We start from the raw sequence: 9,815 nt of genomic DNA on the forward strand, positions 1-9,815 counted from the left end.
CTCCCGCCTGTCCCAGAAGCTGTCTGCCTCTGTGGTCCTCACTCTCACCTGTGCAGACTAAGTTCGGTCGAGTCCCGGAGCCAAGATGGTGCTCCCTGCAGGGCGGATCACTGTCCTCCGGCTTGGAGAGTGCAGGATGTCTGTAGCCCCAAAAGGGTGCTGCCTCAGCGACTCTGTGGCTCCCCACTGTCCCAGAAGCTGTCTGCCTCAGTGGTCCTCACTCTCACCTCTCATAAATATCCTTTCAATGTCTGAGCAATCTCTAGTTTCTTATTTTCTGTATCTTTCTAAATTTTGGGTTTCTATATTTATCCCCATATCTAACCAAATATCTCTGAGTAGGGCCAAGAGACTTCACTAATCTAAGAGTATATTGATATATTTAATGTTAAGTACATTTGGCAAAGCAGTGGTTGTAGGTTTTCTGTGGACCTTATGGCCTGTATAACCACAGTTTGTTGACCTTGATAACTATGTCAGGTATTCCACCTTATGAAATGTGCCTCAAATACAATCCTAAAGGGAGTGGCTGCTCTCAGGGCAGACATGTCACTGTTGTACCAATGGGCATATTTGGCTAGGTTTCTCAATATGGAAGCTCAGAGTTCATATCTAGGTAAGACTAACAATTAGTTTTCTTCTCTAGTGAGGGCCCACAAACTCTCCCAGGACTCAGAAGGTTAAGATATAGGCATGCTTCCAGTTTAGTACAAGTTTGAGGTCTCTATGGTCAATCGTATCATACGTTCAGCTTTCAGCAAGAGGATCATATTATCAATTTCTGGAGATTAACAAAAACAATATGTGTATCATGTGGGGTCAAGGAGACCCTATTCACCAACAATTCCAATAGGCACAATGTGTTTTTCACAATGAGCTTTTGGCTAGAAAGTGTTCTTTATTAGGAACATTTTCATCAAGTTATTGAGTAACTCCATTTGAACTTGCCCTATATGAGTGAATGTGTATTCTAAAACATTTCTATGATAGTAAGTTTTCTTGTGATTTTTTCAAATACTTTATTTTATGTTTTGATGAAAAATATGAAACAAGATAACAAATTTGTTTCTCCGGGCTGTGGATGTCCATGAGCCCATATTATTGCAGATTTCTGAAGGTAACATGTTGAAATATAAATATGGCATTTTCTTCCTGGCTAAGGAAGAAATATCCTCTTTCCAAGGCTATTCACCGGCCCAGAAAATGTCTCAGCAGCAATTTGTACCTTTTAATTAAAATGTTGCAAAACAGTCCTGTATACTCATGAAATTTATTATTTAAGTGTTAAAAGCTTATACAACCAAGAAGATGACAAGATTAGAAATACATCAGAGCAGAGGGTAAACGCATGGCAATCTCATGAGATCTTCAGAGAAATTCAAGCTTGAGTACTTTATGCTGCATTGAACATATACCAACTGTTTCTTTGGGTCTTGAGTTATGTGTTTAAAATCCCAATTCCACAGAGCAGTCATTTCAGAGATAGTGTTCCTTTATAGGGTTCATTTTGCTGTGATAAGTTAAAATAACCAGAAAAAAATCATATTGTGAAAATGTGGCAGACTCAGTAATATATTGTTAAAATATATGTGACTCAATACTCCTCTTCATCTCTCCCCTCTGTTCTCAATTTCTCTCTCTTTCTCTCTCTCAATCTAACCGAATGCGAACTTTTTAAGAACTGAAGGATATAAGGATTCAAGGAGGGAAGACTGAAAAAGTTGCCATGACTGAGGATAATTCTATCATTTAGAATAATATTTTTTCTAGTGTTTTCCAATGTAAATGAAGTGCAGGATCCTTTAATGAGAGTATTCCTCATGTTACTCATTTGAGTGCTCATGAACATTTTTAAGAATATCATTTTGTCATTCTCCTCAGAAAATCACATGCATGAACATTTTCTAACCAGAAGACTAATATACACAGGCACAAAACTACAATGTGTAAATTATATATAATTTGTAAATGTTTATGAGTCCCCCTTTTAACTAAGAGTTAAGGATCCATGGATCTTATCAAAATAAACTATTTCTAGCCCAAAAAGTAAGTTAATCAGGGGAAGATTCTCAGTTCTTGGAATGCTTGATTTGTTATATGTAAATACCATATAACAAAATGTAAAATATTTTGCATTTAAATTTATTTCAAAATTAAAGAAAAATAATGGCCTTCTGGTTTCCATCTGCACCTGGAACTGATCCTGTGCCACAGGAATCCATACCCAAATACCAATGGGGGAGAGCTGGTTTCCCAGCAGTGTCGACACACCTGTGAGCACAGGTAAGACCTAGATGTCTGCTAAAATTCTTGACCCAAGAGGGACCTGCCCAGAGCCATCAAGACAAAGGAAGACTAAATAATAGGTATAGAAGAGCGTGAAGATTCCCAACTTAAAGGGACAGTTAATATCTTCAACAAAATTATAGAAGAAAACTTCCTTAATCTAAAGAAAGAGATGCTCATAAACATACAAGAGGCCTACAGAGCTCCAAATAGATTGGACCAAAAAAGAAATCCCTCCTGTTACATAATACACAAAACAACAAATGCACAAAACACAGAAAGAATATTAAAAGCAGTAAGGGGAAAATGTCAAGTAACATTTAAAGACAGACCTATCAGAAGTACACCAGACCTCTCACCAGTGTTTATGAAAGCTAGAAGATCCTGGGCAGATGTCATATAGACCCTAGATGAACACAAATGCCAGCCGAGGCTACTATATCCAGCAAAAAACTCAATTAGCATAGATGGAGAAACCAAGATAATCCATGACAAAATCAAATTTACACAGTGTCTTTCTACAAATCCAGCCCTACAGAGGTAATAGATGAAAAACGCCAACACAAGGAGGGAACCTACACCCTAGAAAAAGCAACAAAGTAATCTTTTAATAAATCCAAAAGAAAAGAGCCACACAAACATAAAAATAACATAAAAATAACAGGAAGTAACAATCACTATTCCTTAATAACTCTTAACATCAATGGAATAATTTCCTCCCTGGAAAGACATAGACTAACAGACTGGATACATAAACAGGACCCAACATTTTGTTGCATAAAGGAAACACACCGCAGTGTTAAAGACAGACACTACCTCAGAGAAAAGGGCTGGAAAAGAATTTTCCAAGCAAATGGTCCCAAGAAACAAGCTGAAGTAGACATTTTAATATTGAATAAAAGCAACTTTCAATAAAAGTGATCAAAAAGGATAAGGAAGGACACTTCATAATGGTCAAAGAAAAAAATCTACCAAGAGGAACTCTCAATTCTGAACATCTATGCTCCAAATGCAAGGATACCCACATTCACAAAAGAAACTTTACTAAAGCTCAAAGCACATATTGCACCTCACAAAATAGTGGGAGACTTCAACACCCACTCTCGTCAATGGACATGTTATGAAAACACAAATTAAACAGAGACATATTGGAACTAACAGAAATTATGGACCAAATGGATTTAACAGATATCTATAGAACATTTAATCCTAAAACAAAAGAATATATCTTCTTCTCAGCACCTCATGGTACCTCCTCCAAAACGGACCATATAATCAGTCACAAAACAGGCCTCAACAGATAAAAGAAGATTGAAATAATCCCATGCATCCTATCAGATCACCCTAGACTAAGGCTGATCCTCAAAGCAAAAAAAAAAAAAAAAAAAAAAAAAAACACAGCAGAAAACCCACATACACATGGAAGCTGAACAATACCCTACTCAATTATAATTTGATTAAGGAAGAAATACAGAACTTAAAGACTTATTAGAATTTAATGAAAATGAATGCACAACATATCCAAACTTTTGTCACACAATGAAAAGTGGTAAGAGGAAAATTCATCTCTGAGTGCCTCCAAAAGAAACTGGAGAGACCATACATTACCATCTTAACAGCACACCTGAAAGCTCTCAAACAAAAAGAAGCAAACACACCCAAGAGGAATAGACTGCAAGAAATAATCAAACTCAAAGCTGAAAACAACCAGGTAGAGACAAAAGGAACTATACAAAGAATCAACAAAACCAGGAACTGGCTCTTTGAGAAAATCAATTGGATAAACCCTTATCCAGAGTAACCAGAGAGATCAGAGACAGCATTCAAATTAACAAAATCTGAAATGAAAAGGGAGACATAACAATGGAAACTGAGGAAATCACCAGATCTTACTACAAAAGCCTATATTCAACAAAACTGGAAAATCTGGATGAAATGGACAATTTTCTAGACAGATTCTGAATACCAAAGTTAAATCAAGATTAGAGAATCCATGTAAACAGTCCTACATCCCCTAAAGATAAAAAGAAGTCATTAAAAGTCAGGATCAGATGGATTTTGTGCAGAATTTTATCAGACCTTCAAAGAAGACCTAAGACAAATACTCAAAACTGTTCCACAAAATAGAAACAGAAGGAACACTACCCAGTTCATTCTATTAAGTCACAGTTAAGCTGAGTATTCTCCCTAGGAGATGGAACAGCTTCTGTCTTATCAGTAACTTGTTACCATTTTCTTCCATAGATGACTTCATAAGAGATTATTTTCTACTTCTATCATATTTAATGTTCCAAATAGATTTTAAAAACTGGTTGAGTGCATATTACTTTTAGTTTCAGAAGATATAATATATATTTAATGGGCATTTAACTATTATAAATTATTTTATGATTGAAAAAATGTCAATACTGAGTTGTATATTTTAGAATAAATTTGATTAGAATAATGAAAAATTAAAAATTAAAAATTAAAACTAAAACAATAATATTCATTGGAAAACATATACTTGCCTCTAGCTAGAACTGACAATCTTAAAAATTGTTGCAATGCAATTTTGATTTCTATTATTTATCTCTTATTTTATGTAATTTACTGTTAATATCTTTTGTGATAATATTTTTAATATTTATTTCACATATTTATTTTTTATATTATAATTTATTAGCATGCTTAGTTTACTCTTTCACTTGAAACAATAAAAACTTTAGAAATCAGCCGGGCGTGGTGGCGCACGCCTTTAATCCTAGCACTCGGGAGGCAGAGGCAGGCGGATTTCTGAGTTCGAGGCCAGCCTGGTCTACAAAGTGAGCTCCAGGACAGCCAGGGCTATACAGAGAAACCCTGTCTCGAAAAACCAAAAAAAAAAAAAACAAAACAAACAAAAAAAACAAATTTAGAAATCCACTTATATACTGAAATACATTAAAATGTAAGATGATATTTTTATGGAGACTAAATTTATTAAGGTAAATAGCATAGAATTTTAATAACTTGGAATCATTTATAATTGTGGAACAATTGCTTGGTCAAACATTAGATGTTGTAGTATTTCATAACATAGTATGAGATGCTGAATTCATTAAGATAATGAGTCTTGTGGTTCACATAATAATTAGAGTAAAATATGGTGTTCCCTACCTCTTAAGCTGCTGTTCTACTTTTAAATGAGACTGTACCCACAGGATATGAATCAACAATGAGGAGGTCAGCTCTTCCTATTTATAAGGTTCATTGTGCAATAATAAGTCCTTTTCATATTCTCTTGACATTCAAATAAATGAAAACATGATATTGAGATTTTGATATTTGTTCAGACTCATATTAAACAAATTGCATAGCATTTAGTTTTTTAAAATTAGATCATCATCACCTTTACTTTATTGAACTCTAGTCATAAAGTCTTAATTCCCAGTTCTTCACTGGACTGTACTTCAGAATATAGTACAACTGGTCTCAAATGTAAATCCTTTCTGTCTCTGCTCCTATGTGAAGGGATTATACATTAATACTATCATACTTGACTCTGAGTTTTTAAAAAGTTTCAGTCTTATTGATCTGTGGATAATATGGTAAACCTGTGTAGAAATCTGATGTAGAATTTCACATCTCTACAAATTATGTACCGTGGTGCATCTTGACAGGTATGTCTCTATATGAAAAATGTAAATTTTGTTTTTCAAAATACTCAGTAAAATGAATATAAAGACATGATTCAAAAAAAAACTTTAAATGCTTGATTTCAAGTCACATTCATTTTATAATTTCCATTCATTTTACTAATATTGGCAATTAGTTTATTTCATATGCCATTAGTTTCTGAAATAGAAAAATGAGGGGATTATTCTGTTTTTCCAGTTCTTTTCACCATAGAAATGGAGAGACGAAGCATTATATGTCAACTCTGGGGACTACACCAATGTAATAGAGATAAAGTGTGAGAGTAATTTTATGGTTCAACAAGGCATATGTGTTTCTATAAATTATACACGTAAGACACTTCAGAAGCTAGTGAAGAAGTCAGTTTAAATAAAGCAGAACACCCTAATAGGGGATAACGCTTGAAAAAATCCAAGAAAGTGAGTTATATCCTAATATACATGATTAGACAAACTCTAGGAGATTAATGTTTATGAATTTTGTTGAAAGATACCGGAAGCTACTGAAAGGTGGAAGAGAAGGTTCAGTGCACTCAATCCGTTGTTATATTTTGTATTGTGAAGTATATTAGACACTAAAATGTATAATAAAAATTATTATTATTCTTTGTAGGGTTAGAATAAAGAAATAACAAAATATCAAGCTATATAATCCATGTGAGACCAGAAAGACAGTAAGTAAAATCTCAAGTATGAGTTATGTGACTAGAGAGAGAGTTCAGGTCATACAGAAGCTATGTTTTAGCAACTCCATTCCAATAATTTCATAAATCATGTAAGAAAAGTACATCGTTTTCTCTTTATAGAACCATTTATACATGTTTTATATGTGTGATTATCAATTTTCTTATTCTTATAATTAGATGTCTTAATTTATTGATGAATATCATAAAATACTGTAAAGCTTGTGAACACTATTCTATCTAATCATTATGGAGTTGTCCTCATACTTTAAGTAATTATGGAGCTGGGGAAAACATGGATCTGACCTTATGCAGAGGAATGATAAGTAGATTTTTTTTTTCTGAATGGTAAATGACTATGAGCCTGAAATAAAAAGAAATGAAAACTTGATAGAATGACCCAGGAAACTGATATAAACCTGTTGTTATGCAACCACACTATTGTTATCTGAACATTCAGATGATCAAGAGTGATTTTATCAAGATGTTCAGATCATAAAATTTAATGAGAATTTTGTCATTCTTGAATAAATTGGATTTTACAAATGGTTAGCCATTCTTCTGTGGCCTAGCAAATGTTTGTTTTGATATCTAGTACGTATCAATAATTTTCTTTCATATATTCCTTGCTTCTCTTAGTAGGTAGCAGATTTATATTATCAGTCCAAACTGTTTCCTTATATATCTATATTACATTTGTATCATTCTTCAACATAATGTATTAACACTAATGCATCCTATCCCTGAAAAGCAAAATATGTACAAGTTGTATGAGGGTACATTTAGAAAGAGAAGAGTAAAAGATGGTGGTAGTGTAGTGTTTGCTATTAAATATTATCAATGGTCTGAAAAGAATGATATAAACCCTGTAAAACCCAGATCTAGCTGCTAATAAGCAATTAAAACCCACAGGGTTGCCTTTGTGGTTTACAAAGACACAGCCAGAACTGAAGAGGGAACTAGAATGTATGGCAGGGATAGTGCCCCTTGAATTTTATTTTGAGTGAATACAATAATGACAAATGAAATATAAGACAAAGTAGCCAACATTTTTATTGACTTAGGGGCTGTGCAAATCATTGTATTTATTAAAGTTGTGTTTATAATGTCCTAGAAATAAATAGTTGAAACTCAGATGGGAACTGAAGTAGCGCTCAGTAGGATCTGAGCTGTACCCGCATGAAAAATAAGATACAGATATAGCTCTATACTTATCATCTTAGAATTGGAAATTGGCAGTAAGCACACAAAAACAGGAGAATAACAGGGATTTTCCTGGCCAGCTGGATTAGAATCAAGCTCCATATTCAGAGAGAGAGAGCTCACTTCAAAACAAATAAGGTGGTAATTATTAGAGGAAAACCCTGTTGTGTACCTTCTGTCTTCATAATCATTCAAATACCAAAAGGAAAAAATAAGAAAGAACTAAAGGAAGAAGGAAGGAAGGAGGGAAGGAAGGAAGGAAGGAATTGAGGGAGGGAGGGAGAGAGAGAGAGGGAGGGGTGGAGGAAGGAAGGAAGGGAATGAGAAAGAGAGGGAGACAGGGAAGGAGGGACAAAAGGGAAGAAGAAGAATGTTTCTTGCCTAACTGCATACATTTTGAAAAAAAAATCTTTAGCTTTTTCTTTGTCCTTTAAAACATTTTGATTGACTAAAATTATTATATTTGTGGAATACTGAAAATTGAGCCTTCATTTGTCTTAGGCTTAAAAGCCATGTTTTAGTAAAATCAAATTAGATACATTCCTGTTTATGATTAAATCTCTTTCTCAAGCTTTGAGATATGCCACACCTCTAACCTTAACTACAAATATTTCTACACTGCCTCTTCCAGGAAATGGCAATCATGTCTTTGTTTCAAAAGGTTAATGTGGGCATTTTGTTTTGAGCATGTTGTTATTACCACATTGTTTTTATGACTTCTTGTTTATAAGAACTTGTGACTACCTTGTTAAGGCCACCTTAAAAACACGTACTTATTTCAGGAGGTTATTACTGTATTCAATTTGTATTTGAAAGAAAAAGAACATTTTATTGGACTAAACAGGGGATCTGTAGAGAGAATATCTTGTATATTGAATGGCTGCATCACCTGTCAATTAAAAAACCATATGGCCACTGCACAGGTCAGCTCGTTGACTATGGAGGGTGAGCAAGCAGACTGCAGAAGCAAGGAATCATTGAGTAGAGTGTTGTTCAGTTTCCATAAAATGTTGGCTTTCTATTATGTATGCTGTTATTGAAGATCAGCTGTAGTCCATGGTGATCAGAAAGGATACATGGGATAATTTCAATATTATTTTTATCTGTGGAGGCCTGTTTTGTGACCAATTATACGGTCAATTTTGGAGGAGGTACTATGTGGTGCTGAGAAGAAGTTATATCCTTTTGTTTTAGGATAAAATATTCTGTAGATATCTATTAAATCCATTTGTTTCAAAACTTCTGTTGGTGTCCATGTGTCTCTGTTTAGTTTCTGTTTCCAGGATATGTCCATAGGTGAGAGTGGGATGTTGAAGTCTCCCACTATTATTGTGTGAGGTGCAATGTGTGCTTTGAGCTTTACTAAAGTTTCTTTAATGAATGTGGCTGCCCTTGTATTTAGAGCATAGATATTCAGAATTGAGAGTTCCTCTTGGAGGATTTTCCCTTTGAGGAGTATGAAGTGCCCCTCCTTGTCTTTTTGATAACTTTGGGTTGGAAGTCGATTTTATTAGATATTAGAATGGCTACTCCAGCTTATTTCTTTGGACCATTTGCTTGGAAAATTGTTTTCCAGCCTTTCACTCTGAGGTAGTGTCTGTCTTTTTCCCTGAGTTGGGTTTCCTGTAAGCAACAAAATGCTGGGTCCTGTTTGTGAAGCTAGTCTATTAGTCTATGTCATTTTAATGGGGAATTGAGTCCACTGATATTAAGAGAAATTAAAGAAAAGTAATTGTTGCTTCCTATTATTTTTGTTGTTAAAGTTGGTATTCTGTTCTGTCTTCTTTTAGGTTTTTTGAAGGATTATATTCTTGCTTTTTCTAGGGTGTAGTTTCTGTCCTTGTGTTGGTGTTTTCTCTTTATTATCCTTTGAAGGACTGGATTTGTGGAAAGATATTTTGTAAATTTGGTTTTATCATGGAATACTTTAGTTTCTCCATCTATGGTAATTGAGAGATTTGCTGGGTATAGTAGCCTGTACTGGTAT

This window comes from Mus caroli, chromosome 3 (assembly GCF_900094665.2).
Source record: "Mus caroli chromosome 3, CAROLI_EIJ_v1.1, whole genome shotgun sequence".
Lineage (NCBI taxonomy): Eukaryota > Metazoa > Chordata > Mammalia > Rodentia > Muridae > Mus > Mus caroli.